Genomic DNA, 15594 nt, shown 5'->3' with positions numbered 1-15594 from the left:
TCCTCCTCAGGAAGTACAGTCGTTTCTGTGCCCTCTTCACCAGTGACGTGGTGTTCACAGTCCAGGTGAGGTTGTCCGTGATGTGCACCCCCAGGAACTTGGTGCTGCTGACCACCTCCACAGCTGAGTTGTTGATGAGCAGTGGAGCATGGTGAGGCCGGTTCTTCCTGAAGTCGATGATGATCTCCTTCGTCTTCTCCACGTTCAGGATTAGGCTGTTGTCTCTGCACCAGCCCACCAGCTGCTCCACCTCCTCTCTGTAGTCCTGGTCGTTGTCGTCTCTGATCAGGCCCACCACCGTTGTGTCGTCTGCAAACTTCACGATGTGATTGGTGGTGAACCTGGGGACGCAGTCATGTGTCATCAGGGTGAACAGCAGGGGACTCAGGACGCAGCCCTGAGGGGAGCCCGTGCTGAGGGTGATGACATCAGAGATGTTCTGATGACCCGGACTGACTGAGGTCTGTTGGTGAGGAAGTCTAGCAGCCAGTTGAAGGGGTGTGTTGAAGCCCAGATGTTCCAGTTTTCCCACCAGATGCTGTGGGATGATGGTGTTAAACGCTGAGCTGAAGTCCAGGAACAGCATCCGCACGTGCGTGTTCTTCTCCTCCAGGTGTGCCAGGCTCAGGTGAAGAGCAGAGGAGATGGCGTCCTCAGTGGAGCGGTTCCGTCGGTAGGCAAACTGGAACGGGTCGAGTGTTGGGGGGAGACTGGAGACGATGTGTTCCTTTACCAGCCTTTCAAAGCACTTCATCATGATGGGAGTCAGTGCAACAGGCCGGTAGTCGTTGAAACAGGTGACTTGAGGTTTCTTCGGCACCGGAATGATGGAGGCAGACTTGAAGCATGCTGGCACTATGGCTTGGTCCAGCGAGGTGTTAAAAATGTCTGTGAGGACACCAGCCAGCTGACCTGCACACTCCTTGAACACCCGCCCAGGTATGTTGTCGGGACCTGGGGCCTTCTGCAGGTTGACTCTCCTTAGAGTCTTCCACACGTCGGCGGTGTCAAGGCGGAGGACCTCCTCTTCCTGATGGGGAACAGCTTTCACTGCTGGAGTGCTGTTTAGTGCCTCAAACCTCCCAAAGAAGTTATTTAGTCCATTGAGGAAGTCAGCATCAACTTCACCCACCGGGGGGGGGGGGGGGGGGGGGGGGCGTGTTGTATTCAGTGATAGCCTGTATGCCTTTCCACATGCTCCTGGTGTTGCTGGCGTCATGGAAAAGCTCCTGGATTTTCTGACTGTGGTTCCGCTTCGCTAGTCTGATGGCACGGTTCAGGTTGGCTCTCGCTGTGATCAGGGCCTCTTTGTCACCAGACTTGAAGGCTGAGTTCTGCTTTTAGCGCTTGACGGACCTCCGCAGTAATCCAGGGTCGTTGGTTTGCTCGGGTGATGATGGTCTTGGTGGTGCTGACGTCCTCAATGCATTTGTTGATGTAGGCTGACACAGTCATGGCGTACTCATCAATGTTGATCTTGTCCTCATAAGTTGCAGCAGCTTTGAACATGTTCCAGTCAGAGCACTCAAAACAGTCCTGGAGCGCCTCCATGGCTCCCTCAGTCCACACCCTCACCTGCCTCACTACAGGTTTAGCTCTGATCAGCAGGGGCCTGTATGCAGGAATTAGCATCACAGAAAGGTGGTCTGAAGAGCCCAGGTGTGGGCGGGGGGGCTGCCCTGAATGCGCCTTTTATGTTTGTGTAAACTAAGTCTAGAGTGTTCTCTCCCCGAGTTGCAAAATCCACGTGTTGGTAAAAATGAGGGAGAACAGTTTTCATATTTGCCTGGTTAAAATCCCCAGCAATGATGAAAACACCCTCTGTGTGTGCAGATTGCAGCTCAGAGATAGTCTGATAGAGAACACTCATAGCATCTTTAGTATTAGCGCTGGGAGGAACATAAACCGCTGTGATGATAACAACAGTGAACTCTCTAGGCAGATAAAAAGGTCTGCAGCTAATAATCATAAGCTCAATGTCCGGAGAGCAGAGACTTGTGATTAATCTAGCATTTTTACACCAGGTGTTATTGATGTAAACGCAGAGTCCGCCCCCACGGGTCTTACTGCTGAGTTCTTTGTTTCTGTCGGTGCGGAAAGTAGCTAGCCCCTCCAGGCTAATGGCGTGGTCCGGGATTGTTGAGTTGAGCCATGTCTCGGTCAGGATGAGAGCGCAGCATTTCCTGAACTCCCTCTTTGCAGAGAGTTTGAGTTGTAAATGGTCAATTTTGTTGTCCAGTGAGCTGACGTTGGAGAGCAAGATGGACGGGAGCGGCGATCTGAATGGGTTAGCCTTTAGCTTAGCTGCTAAACCTCTGCGGCAGCCGCGTTTCTTCGGCCGGCTACACCGCTTTCGCTTTGCTCTCCACCAGCGTGAGCTGCTCGTCGAGGCCGCTGCCTCACAGGCCTCCGGGACTGGTACCCGTAGTACCCCGAAACCGCGTAAACAGTGGAGCGTAGTAGTCGTTATAAGTCCAAATACACTACATGACCGTAACTCCAGCAGGCGATGGCGATTGTGCACTGATCGGCTGGGTAGATGAGTGGTTTCCAGCGAGTTTGGCGGCATTTTTTATGAAAATATCCGCAAAGTTGTATGGAGCTGTACGCCTAGCCACTGGCCGGAAGCGCAGCCGGAACAAAAACCTCACACTCCTAAAAGATGCATAATTTTATATTACATATTTTGCAACAATGACTTTATGTACATTTTATGTACATACCCTTTACTTGTATAACTTTACCAACTCATTGAGGAACCCAGAGCATTTTACATTACAGTCATTCACACCCTGATGGTGGTGAGCTATGCTAGCAGCTACAGCTGCCCTGGTCCAGACTGACAGAGGCAGCCAGACAATTAAAGCCACCAGGCCCTCTGACCACCGACAGCAGAGAAAGTAGCTAAGGTGTTTTACTCAAAGGACACAACGACTGAGACGGTTGGAGCCAGCGATCAAAACCCGCCTGTTACAGGACGAACTCCACAGCTCCTGAACCTCTGTGGCTCTGGAGCAAGGAGATTGGTGAAAAACTTAAAGACGTTCATCCACAGCAACAGATGTATAGAAATGAAAAAAATTGGTTTAAATTTGTTATAAAAGACAGGTATTTGCAGCATCTATGGATATTTGTTGATTGTGATGTGAGCAATTTTCTGGGTTACTTCAAAACTTGTAAACAGTGGACATATCTGTGAATTAAAGTAACCATTTAATGAATAATGCATTCTTTTTTCTTTTTACTTTATTTTAGTTCTCAATTTCAAAGCAAGACACAATGCCATTTTCAAAACAACCGTTTAGCATATACATCTAACAAACTACAACCTACAGTGTCATAGCTGTAAAGCCTTTTGCAGTAAGATAACATCCAAGCTAGCGGGCCTCAGATGGGCTTCTCCCCCTTGATATCAAGAGGTCCCTGGAAATTTGACATCAGGCAGCAGATGGCCCACAGCTGATTCACTGATCCTACCATGGACAGTGGAACAATTCCATCCCAAATGTGGTGTTCCTTCACCCTGCGTATGGCCCTCTCCACTAGAATCCTCAAACGGGCAATGGCCTGGGTCTGCTGAGTGTCTGGTTTGATTTAATGGTGGGATGATGAGTTTTACCCCCACCTCTGACAGCATTTTCTCAATCAGGAAACCCTTGTCAGCCATTACTTCATCCCCTGGCTGGAGTAGCTGTAGAAGCTGGGATTTCTGGGATGGCAGCTGTAGTCATGATCATTTTGCACTGCCTCCAGGTGGGACCAGTCTTCTGTGCTGCTCCCTGGAACAGGCATCTCATTGTCAGCTGCAAGGTGTTTTCTTGCTCACCTTGCAGATTGATCACCTCTTCCTACAATAAAAAATGTTATTGTTTTGATGTCATTTCAAACAAGCAATGTGATTGCCACACTTAAAACAGCAACCGCTATTTAAAAAAAAAGAGTTAGCATGAACCTGTTATCCAGGCAAAGCTTTAAAAAACAAACTTGTAATCTTTCTCTTAAGAATAATCAATACTACCCTACTCTGACATCATATTGTCATGTGACTGTGGAGAGCCAATGAAGAGACTATATAAGCAGGAAGTAGTGGTTGGCAGGAAAGACTAGGGAGGAAGAGCTGGGAAAAGTTTGTTGGAGGTATGTTCAAGTTGCTCACTTGCTCATTTTACAAGGTTTGTCAAAAAAAACTAAATATCTGTCATCAGGTTATGGGAGCCACATACTGGGGCCTGATTGGGCAAGTAGCAGGGTTTTTATTGTGAAACCACTGAATTGGTAAGTGTGCCAACATTAACCTGGCAGCTCATTCATTTCCTTATTCATTTCCATGTGGTAGCTTAGCCTAGCCATTTCCATCTGTATTGTATGGAGCAGTTAGCTTTGGAGATTAAAGCCTGTTTCTCTAAATATCTTTATTGTAAAGGAATTTGTATTATTGCCCAATGTTTATGATTTGTATGAATAGCATGCACTACTATTTATTGGAAATTAATTTTTTGATACTATGGATTGATAATGAATGTACCCCAGGGATTATTTATAAGGAAATGATCTTTTGAACTAATTGTACAATGTTTGATTGCTATTTGATAAAGTAATTGTAATACAATTTTGTACTGTGACGGTTACGAGGGATGTGCACATGAATTTATACTGGTCCTGTCTTTATATAGGCCAGGTGTTGATGGCGAGCTGGGAACCTATTAAGGAAAGAAAGACTGAAGCTCATCTCAGCCCAGAACTCATTTGATGAGTATCACCTGCTCTGATTGGGCTGGTAGGAGGCTTCATAGCTTATCCTTCAAATTACTGTCCTGTTTTGAGTTCAACCTACTGCCCACAGTCTTTTTACATTAACCCTCCCCTCCGTTTGAATCTGTTGAACTTTTGTCTGCTGGGCCGTTGAACGGGATAGTGCATGTGGCATACACTGCTGCTGGGACTTGGATTTCTCTAGGCCTTATGAAGAATCTGCAGAAGTCTGATGGGATCTGAACTGAAATGATGAACTGATTAAGAGTTGAATGGCCATTATTTGATGTATGTTTGTTTGTTGTTCTTGTTTTTCCTGCACAATATATGGTACCAACAAAATTCTGTCTGGTGTTCAGTCTCTTACTCCGCTCCTAGAGCCCACCTTTGAGAATCTTCTGTTGCTAGCCTAAGATTAAGTAAAGCACAGGTAACAACCCCTTAAGGTAAGTTCTTGAGTTCTGAGTAAAAGTTATCCATTAATTTATTACTGTGAATGCAGTAGGCATTCACAGTTATTGAGATCCTCTTTCGCCTTTTACTGTTTAAAGTTTGATTCGCTTCTCCTCCTACAGTTTTTCTCCGATTTCAACCATTCAACTTTTAAACTATTCAGCTTATTCTGGAATCGATGGCTATATCTTTTTGTACTTTTAACTTTTCAACTTTTTAAAATATTCAGCTTTTTCTGCAAATTTTCAGCTTTTTTTTCTCCCATAGGAAATGAATGTAATTTACTAAAATTCCGCTCATTTTAGCTACTTTTTGACAGGTTACTGCTTCAGCCTACTTTCAGCTAGAAACGCCATTCAACTTTTAAAATGTAGTGATATCTTTCAGCTATTGTGGTGTATTTCAGCTTTTTCATATCTTTTACCATTTTCATATAGTACCTCCTTAAAATAATTTTGGCTTTTCAAGAAATTCAGCAAATAACATGCGTTTCTATGGTTGTCAAGGAGGCAGTTATAGAGTGCGCACTCTAGAAATTCAACAAATTCTTCTTCTCCGAACAACTTCTTCTCTCTCGCTCAATTTTCAACCTATCCACATAAATTATACATCAAAACGTAGGAATTTTTGTCTGGATTCAGGAAATGTAACCGTCATTGGTGTAGCATTTATAGAGTTTTCGCAAATCACCTCAGAGCGACACAAACCCGAAACCTCCCCCATTCATTTCCTATGGAGCGCTTTTGAAAAATGACGTCTGAAAATCCAAAACATCACACGTTTTTGCATCGTCGCTAATCCTAAACCGTTTGATGTACAGGCATGAGACTTTCACACATGAATGTCCCAACCCTTCTGGCACTCACAAAAAAGGAATTTTGTGGATAACTGTTACGGTTTTGCCGCAGGAACAATTTGTTCGGGAGTAGCGAATGTGCAAAATCCTGAAAATGCTTTAGAGCTGCATTTTTCCACATGATCCACTTTTTTACATCGTCGCTGTGCCTACACCTATTTTTGTACAAACATAAAAATGAGCAACATAGTCCTCAAAAGCCTGCTCATACTCACAGTGAAAGAATTATTTTGATATCTCTTATACTTTTTCAGCTAGAGCAATTTGTTCGGGACCGCATTTAGAGGATTTTTGAAATTCCTTAAAAATTCCCTTTAGATCATAATTTTTTACGCCTTTATTAAAATATTTCCTTCAAAAACCGATAGCAAGTCTTCTTCCCCTATCCGTTAAGAAATAAAGGCAGAAAAAATTACGTCTCTACCATTGACGGATCAGGAGATATGGAGCGTTGTGCGAGGCAAAGTTCTCCATTATAACCCAATGGGACTTATTGTGAGCAAAGTCTCTGCACTTCTGTAGACTGGCGATCTGCAGGTGTGAGTGAGTTTCCATGACGACGGAACTCTGAGGGCCAGAGGGAGAAGCTCCATTGGGATACAATGGCAACTTTCGACGCCCGCTGCAGCGGCTGTGATTAATGTAGGAATCTGAAATTCGCACAGTCACTTCCTCTTGACATTTTAAAATTTTCAAGTGACTTTCAGCCATGTGTCAGTTTTCTGTCCAATTTTGGATTCCACATGCTTTCTTATTGGGCCTTTGCTTTCAACAGGACCTGGCATGATGCCCAGACATGACCCAATTGGCCAATACAGCACCACCCACCTGTGGGAAATGGCGCTACACACCATTTTGGTCAAATGTTGAGTTCTGGGCCCAAATGTGGTGAGGCTGAGTTGCTAAAGAAGGCAATCTGACCACCACGTTTGGTGACATTAAGTATTGGCACCCCTTTTTGAGGCACTTCCCAGTACAGGATTTGGACCAAACTGACAGAGTACAATCACCCGGTGATACTGAACACAACCATGTTAGCGGCTAACTGTTAGCATGTTGCTAACCGGAAGTAGCTCTAGGAAGCTCGTACAAACTTTTGCTTCACAGAGTCTGTACTTCCTTTAGAGAGAAAGCTCCACAAGAAATTTGGCCTACGTCGCATAAAGCATCTCCAAGCTATGAGGTGTCAAACATCCAATGCTTTTCAATGGGGGCGAAACCCCTTATACTCCCTAGAAATGCAGGCCCACATATGGCTACAGTATATTCAAGTTTGAAATTCTACTTCTGCTTTGTTAAACGATTCAGTGTTTAGAATGAGTTAGGAAATGTTTGGTGCCTTTCCCTCAGTTTTTTCTTCTTCTAATCATTCAGCTATTGTTCTTTCATGTTCAAATTCTTCAACTCTTTCAAATTCTTCAACTTTTTCAACTTCTTCAACTTTTTCAACTTCTTCAATGCTTTTCAGCTATTTTTTCTCTTCTTCAAAGATCTTCTGCATCTTTTGCTCAGTCATTCAGCTATCTGCATTCACAGTGCATTTTCGCAGGAAATGCACATTTTTCTAGTTACCAATTTAAATACTGTACCTTTGCCCCAATCATTCCACGGGAATTTAGATGGTACTGCTCCCTTCTTTAACTTCTTTCAACCACTTGCAGAAACGTAGGTCTCCTCGGAAGAGAAGTGCTGACTGCAGACGTAAGTGCTGCCGCAAAGGATTTTAAAATTTGGCCCCTCGTCTCTTCTTATTGCCGTCACCCAACGGGCACGAATCTCAGCATCAGCCGGGAAGTTGTGAAAACTGAGATATGGAAAGTTTTTTTGTATTTTGAGCACTGTGGGACACTGCAGTAGCAGTTTCTCTGTGATTGTGCCATGCTTGGTGGATATGATGCTGCTGAGAGATGGACACAAGGAGGACAAGGGGAGAAAAAAATAGATTAATTATAATACTTTGTAAAACCTTTTATTTAACCAGATATTGAGATTAAGATCTTGTTAGGATATCAACAAGGTCAAGTGGAACGAGCTGGTTATCCCAGAACTGCATGGCACACTTAGATGGCACTGACCCAAAAGATTGGCACATATCTATCAGATACCACCCCGGAGGTGACACAGCTTCCCTGCTGATGTCACAGTTTGGATGTGTACCGCCCTTGTATGGGTGTGTCCCGAGATCCCTTTATAATGTTTGTGTGATGAGCACTCGAGGCCTCCTGCCGATCAGGGGCCCATCAGCGCTGGTGTGACTGTAACTATTTCTCTGTCTTTACGTAGATAAAATATAACTAAAAGCATACTTGTCTGTTTTATGCGTCCTACATTCAAGGTAATAAGTAAGTGGGGGTCGCCTGACTGGGTAAAACGAACTGGGTCCACCGAGGGTGCTTCACCGTAGATACGGCACGGTGAAACAGTAACAATCTCTTTTTCAAAGGTTGATCTGACTAAGAGGTCAGCAGCACATGTCATTACTAATACAGTAAAATAAACAAAACAATTTCAGGCCTCTACTTAAAATACACAGTATTTTGCACAAAAACTAAGAAAAAAGTGCATTAATATAAGTGCAAATAATATTATGAAGTAAATTCATTATAATACACAGAAAATTCAGAAACAGAAGTACTGTCCAATAGACCCACAGTTGTCATTTTTTTAGGAATGAACAAAAAGATTCAAATGGAATAAGATCTTTTGAATTCAGTGACTGCAATTATATATATAACACGTCACCATAATCAAGTAAAGGGAACAATGTAGCAGATAAATGTCTCTTTTTTCACTCAGTGAACAAGATTTATTTCTATAATAGCAAAGCTACAGTAATCATTTTATAACATCTACATCAGATTAATGACAGGTAAAGTAAGCTAACAAGCTACTGCATGTTAGCTTTGATCTTCATGTTACTGTCCCGATCAAAGCATCTATATAACAGCAATGATCGCTACAAATACTAAGAGGAAAAAAAAAGATAGTCAATAAGACACGTTTAATATTGTGCTTTCAGTGTTACCCAGACCCGGCTGCAGAAACAAATTACGGGGGGGCATTCCATTTTTTTAGGGGGGCACACTTTAAAAATAAAATAAAAAATATTTGTATGTATGTGCATATATATATATATATATATATATATATATATATATATATATATATATATATATATATATATATATATATATATATATATATATATGTGTGTATATGTATATGTATATATATATATATGTATGTATGTATGTATATATATATATATGTATGTATGTATATATATATATATATATAATGTATGTATGTATGTACTGTATATACTATAATATATGTAATTATGTATGTAATGTATGTATATATGTTATTATGTATATCTATATGTATATATGTATATTATAATGTACTATATATATGTATATATGTATATATGTATATATGTATATATTATATGTATATATATATATTATATGTATATAATTATATATGTATATATGTGAATATGTTATATATGTATATATGTATATATTGTATATATATATATATATGTAATTTAATACTATATATAATGTATATCTATATATTATATGTATATAATATAATGTATTATATGTATGTATGTGTATATATGTATGTGTATATATGTATGTATATATGTATATATGTATATATATATATATATATATATATATATATATATATATATATATATATATATATATATATATATATATGTGTGTATATGTGTTTCTAGTCAATTTGAAAGTTCTTAGACATATCTGAGCCCAGAAGTTTTGTTCAAAGTTGACTGATAGATCCTCTTCCCATTTCATAATAGGAAGAGATATTGAATCATCTATTTTAGTCAGTGTCCTGTATGATTTAGACAGTAGTTTGGGGGGGTTTAAATCTAGGAACTCTAATATATTACTTGGAATTTGTAAACCACCTTTAATATGCTTAAACTTTTTTGTAATTATAGATTTAAGTTGTTCATATTCCAAAAAAATATTTTTACTAATGCCATATTGCATATTTAGTTTGGAAAAATTGATAAACTCGGTTCGATCAAGTAGATGTTTCAGATATTTAATACCTTTATTCTTCCAGTATGTAAAGTTTATCATATTATTATTTTGTAGGATGTCAGGGTTGTTCCAGATGGGTGTACGACTGCATGGGATAAGGGATGACTTTGTCATTTTAAGGAACTCCCCCCATGCTGTCAGAGTAGAGCTGATATTGATATTTTTAAAGCATGTATGCCGTTTTATATTTGAGCTAATAAACGGCAAATCTGAAATCATGATATTATTGCATATTTTCTGTTCTATATCTATCCAGGGCTCGTCTAACGGATTTTGCTTATGGAAGCTAGGCAGATCTAGTCCACCTCTGTCTTTAGTTTTCTGTAACGTCTTTAAGCTGATACGGGGCGGTTTATCTTTCCAAGGAAATTTAGAGATTGAAGAGTCTAGAGATTTAAACCAGTCAGATGATGGTTTATTGGGGATCATTGAAAATAAGTAATTAATTCTAGGTAAGACCATCATTTTAATCAAAGCTACCCTACCCATGAGTGAAATTGGAAGCGATTTCCATCTATCCAGGTCATCTTCTATCTTTTTTAAAAGTGTTTAAAGACGACACAGTGATACCCAAATATGTGATGTTTCCTGAGCGCAAATGTAAATCTAGGGGGTTTTGGAAAGAGCAATTAATTGGCAGTACCGTAGATTTAGACCAGTTTATAGAGTAATCAGAAACCTTTGAGAAGGATTCTAGTAATCTATTCAATTCAATTCAATTCAATTTTATTTATATAGCGCCAAATCATGAAACATGTCATCTCAAGGCACTTTACAAAGTCAAGTTCAATCATATTATACAGATTGGGTCAGATTATACAGATTGGTCAAAAATGTCCTATATAAGGAAACCAGTTGATTGCATCAAAGTCCCGACAAGCAGCATTCACTCCTGGGGAACCGTAGAGCTACAGGGAGAGTCGTCTGCATTGTACATGGCTTTGCTGCAATCCCTCATACTGAGCAAGCATGAAGCGACAGTGGGAAGAAAAACCACCCATTAACGGGAAGGAAAACCTCCGGCAGAACCGGGCTCAGTATGAACGTCATCTGCCTCGACCGACTGGGGTTACAGAAGACAGAGCAGAGACACAACAAGAGAAACAAAAAAGCACAGAAGCACACATTGATCTAGTAATCTGTTCTACATTAGATGGTAGTAGCGGGTGAGCCGTCTTCTCTGGATGATGTCACAGTTAACAGAACGCCAGACCAGGTGTACCTACTATGAAGAAAAAGAGAGAGAGCAAAAAGTTAAAGCAGAAATGACAACACATAATGCATAATTGAAGAACAGTAGAACTCAATTAGACCCTGATGTCCTCCAGCAGCTTAAGCCTATAGCAGCATAACTATAGAGATAGCTCAGGGTAACATGAGCCACTCTAACTATAAGCTTTGTCACAAAGGAAAGTTTTAAGATTAGTCTTAAAAGTAGATGGGGTGTCTGCTTCACGGACCAAAACTGGGAGTTGGTTCCACAGGAGAGGAGCCTGATAGCTAAAGGATCTGCCTCCCATTCTACTTTTAGAGACTCTAGGAACCACCAGCAGACCTGCAGTCTGAGAGCGAAGTGCTCTGTTAGGAACATACGGGGTAATCAGAGCTCTGATACATGATGGAGCTTGATTATTAAGGGCTTTATACGTTAGAAGGAGAATTTTAAATTCTATTCTTGATTTAACAGGAAGCCAATGAAGGGAAGCTAAAATTGGAGAAATATGATCCATCTTGTTGATTTTCATCAGAACTCTTGCTGCAGCATTTTGGATCAGCTGAAGACTTTGAACTGCATTTTGTGGACTTCCTGATAGTAAAGAATTACAATAGTCCAGCCTTGAAGTAACAAATGCATGGACTAGTTTTTCAGCATCACCCCTGGACAGAATCTAATTTTGGCGATATTCCTGAGGTGAAAAAAGGAAACTCTGGAAACCTGTTTAATATGGGATTTAAATGACATGTCTTGGTCGAAAACAACACCAAGATTTTTTACTTTATTACCAGAGGCCAAGTTAATGCCATCCAGATTAAGTGATTGATTAAGAACTTTATTTTTTGAAGACTCTGGCCCAAAGATTACAACTTCTGTCTTGTCAGAATTTAAATGCAGGAAATTTAAAGTCATCCAGCTTTTGATGTCATCAAGACATGACTGCAGTCGAAGTAACTGATTGGATTCATCAGGATTTATGGATAAATATAGCTGAGTGTCATCAGCATAACAGTGGAAATTAATCCCATGCTGTCTGATAATTTTGCCAATCGGAAGCATATATATAGTAAATAGAATTGGTCCAAGGACTGAACCCTGTGGTACTCCACAAGTGACCCTAGAGTTTGAGGAAGATTTATTATTAACATGAACAAACTGGAATCTGTCTGACAGATCAGATTTAAACCAGCCTAATGCTTTCCCCTTAATCCCTACAGTATGCTCAAGTCTTTGTAGGAGAATATTGTGATCAACTGTATCAAACGCAGCACTGAGATCTAACAGGACAAGTATAGACACAAGTCTATTATTTGAGGCCATGAGAATATCATTAGTGACCTTCACCAGAGCTGTTTCAGTGCTATGATGAGCTCTGAAGCCTGACTGAAACTCCTCAAGTAGGTCATTACTTTGTAAATGTTCACATAGTTGATTAGCAACTACTTTCTCAAGAATTTTAGATAAGAAAAGAAGATTAGATATAGGTCTGTAATTTACTAACTCATCTTGATCAAGAGATGGTTTCTTAAGTAAAGGTTTAATAACAGCTACTTTAAAAGCTTGTGGTACATATCCATTTACTAAGGATAGATTAATCATGTCCAAAATAGTGCCACTGATCAAAGGGAATATGTCCTTAAATAACTTGGTTGGGATTGGGTCTAACATACAGGTAGAAGGTTTAGATGAAGCTAAAATTTTAGATAGCTCAGAAAGCTCCACTGCTTTTAAACAGTTCAGACACTGCGCAGGTTCTAAGGATTCCTCCAATGCTGCCTCACTTACTGAGGACGAGGTAATCATGTTTGGGAGGATGCCAATTATTTTATTTTTAATGGAATCAATTTTATTTATGAAGAACCCCATAAAATCATTACTGCTAAGAGCTAAGGGAATGGATGGATCAACAGAGCTGTGGCTCTGAGTAAGTTTGGCAACTGTACTGAAGAGAAATCTAGGATTATTCTTATTCTCCTCAATTAATGATGAAAAATATGCTGCTCTAACTCTGAGAAGGGTCTTGTTATACAACAATAGACTGTCCCTCCAGATTAGGTAGGATTCCTCTTGGTGTGTAGAGCGCCATTTTCTTTCCAATTTCCTAACATTGTGCTTCAAGGAACGCAGCTCTGAATTAAACCAAGGAGCCAGCTTCCTGTGAATAATCACCTTCTTTTTCAAGGGAGCTACATTGTCTAATGCAGAACGCAATGACGAAGTCATACCGTTTACAAAGACATCTATTTGTGAATTGGAAGAAACAACATTGCTGCCATCTACAGGGCATTTCTGCAATACGGAGGATATTAAAAAGGGGACAGACTCTTTAAGTTTTGATACAGCATTATCCGATAAAGATCTACTATAATGGAACCCTCTTTTGGGGGTGGAGAACTCAGTTAGATTAAACTCAAATGTTATTAAAAAATGATCAGACAGGACAGGGTTGTGAGAGAATACTGTTAATTCTTCACAATCAATGCCATATGTCAGCACAAGGTCTAAAGTATGGAGCCAAGAGAGCGTCGGTTTATGCACATTTTGAGCAAAACCAATTGAATCTAGGATAGTTTTAAAGGCTACACTAAGGTTATCACATTCAGTGTCAACATGGATGTTAAAATCACCCACTATAATAACCTTATCAGTATTTAACACCAAATCAGATAAGAAATCTGACAGCTGATCCAAAAACTTAGTGTAAAGGCCTGGTGGACGATACAAAACAACAAACAGAAGAGGTTTTATTGCTTTGGATGAGGGAAACTGAGGGTTAAATGTTCAAAAGAACTGTAGTTATTAATTGGCCTGGGACTAATTAATAAATCAGACTGAAAGATGGTGGCCATTCCTCCTCCTCTTCCCACAGAGCTGGGAATGTGGAAATTTGAATAACTGGAGGGAGTTGACTCATTTATACTAACGTAGTCCTCTTGTAGCCAGGTTTCTGTGAGACAAAATAAATCAATCTGATTATCAGAAATCAATTCATTAACTAACAAAGTCTTTGGAGGGAGAGACCTTATATTTAATAGACCACATTTTATTATTTTATTTTTAGGTTCAAGGTGAACCGTATTGATTTTTATTAGGTTTTTATGATTTGTTCCTTTTAGATCAGTTTTTGATCTGTTAAGTTTTGGCCGTGGGAAAGACACCGTCTCAATAGGATAATGGATGGGTAACAGTCCAGAAGCTGCAGAGAGGTGTGTTAAACTACGGCTCTGCTTCCTGGTCTGGACCCTGGGTTGTCAGCATTTAGGAGGACTAATAAATCCGGCCAGATTCCTAGAAAGAAGAGCTGCACCATCCAAAGTAGGATGGATGCCGTCTCTCCGGATCAGAGCAGGTTTTCCCCAGAAAGTTCTCCAGTTATCAATGTAGCCCACGTCGTTTTCAGGACACCACCTAGACAACCAGCGGTTGAATGATGACATGCGGCTAAACATGTCATCACTGGTCTAATTACTTGAGAAAGGGAAGAGTTTGAGTGCTGAAGATAGAGTAATACATCATCAGCATAAAGACTAATCTTATGCTCTATATTCATGCATTTTATACCTTTAATAACCTTTGTTTGTCTAATTGTTGCTGCTAGAGGTTCAATAAAAATGGCAAAAAGTGAGGGGGAAAGTGGGCATCCTTGCCTAGTGCCCCTCTGGAGACAAAAGCTGGAAGATGTTTGATTATTTGTCCTGACACAGGCTGTAGGAGAGCTGTATAAAATTTTTAACCAATTTATAAAAAAATTGCCAAAACCAAATTTATGCAGAGTAGCGAATAAAAAATTCCAATTTACTCTATCAAATGCTTTTTCTGCATCTAAGGACATTATAATAGTTTTATTATTTGTACTGTAGGAATAATCTATTAAATTAAAACCGCAAGCGGTGATGATCGGCCCTCGCAGCCAAGCGCCGCTCTGGCCTATTGGCCACCGCGGGGGTTCGCGCACCGCCGGTCACCAGCCACCGCAGAAGTTGTCACACATTTTTCCCGCCCGTCCACCGGGCGATTCACACGAACGCGTTGGGCAGCACTCCCCCACGACTCACAAAAAATCTGGTGAAGATCGGTCGATGCAGCGAGGAGATACAGCCGTTGAATAATGAAAATGCATTGGGCCACCGGACCGGACTAAAGCGTTCAGCGGGCCGGATTCAGCCCACGGGCCGTACGTTTGACACCCTGGTATAAACATAAATATACCAATGTAATCAAAGGTATCT

This window comes from Fundulus heteroclitus, unplaced genomic scaffold, assembly GCF_011125445.2.
Source record: "Fundulus heteroclitus isolate FHET01 unplaced genomic scaffold, MU-UCD_Fhet_4.1 scaffold_41, whole genome shotgun sequence".
In the NCBI taxonomy this organism is placed as follows: domain Eukaryota; kingdom Metazoa; phylum Chordata; class Actinopteri; order Cyprinodontiformes; family Fundulidae; genus Fundulus; species Fundulus heteroclitus.
The sequence above is the reverse complement of the archived record's forward strand: the minus strand, read 5'-3'. Positions refer to the sequence as shown.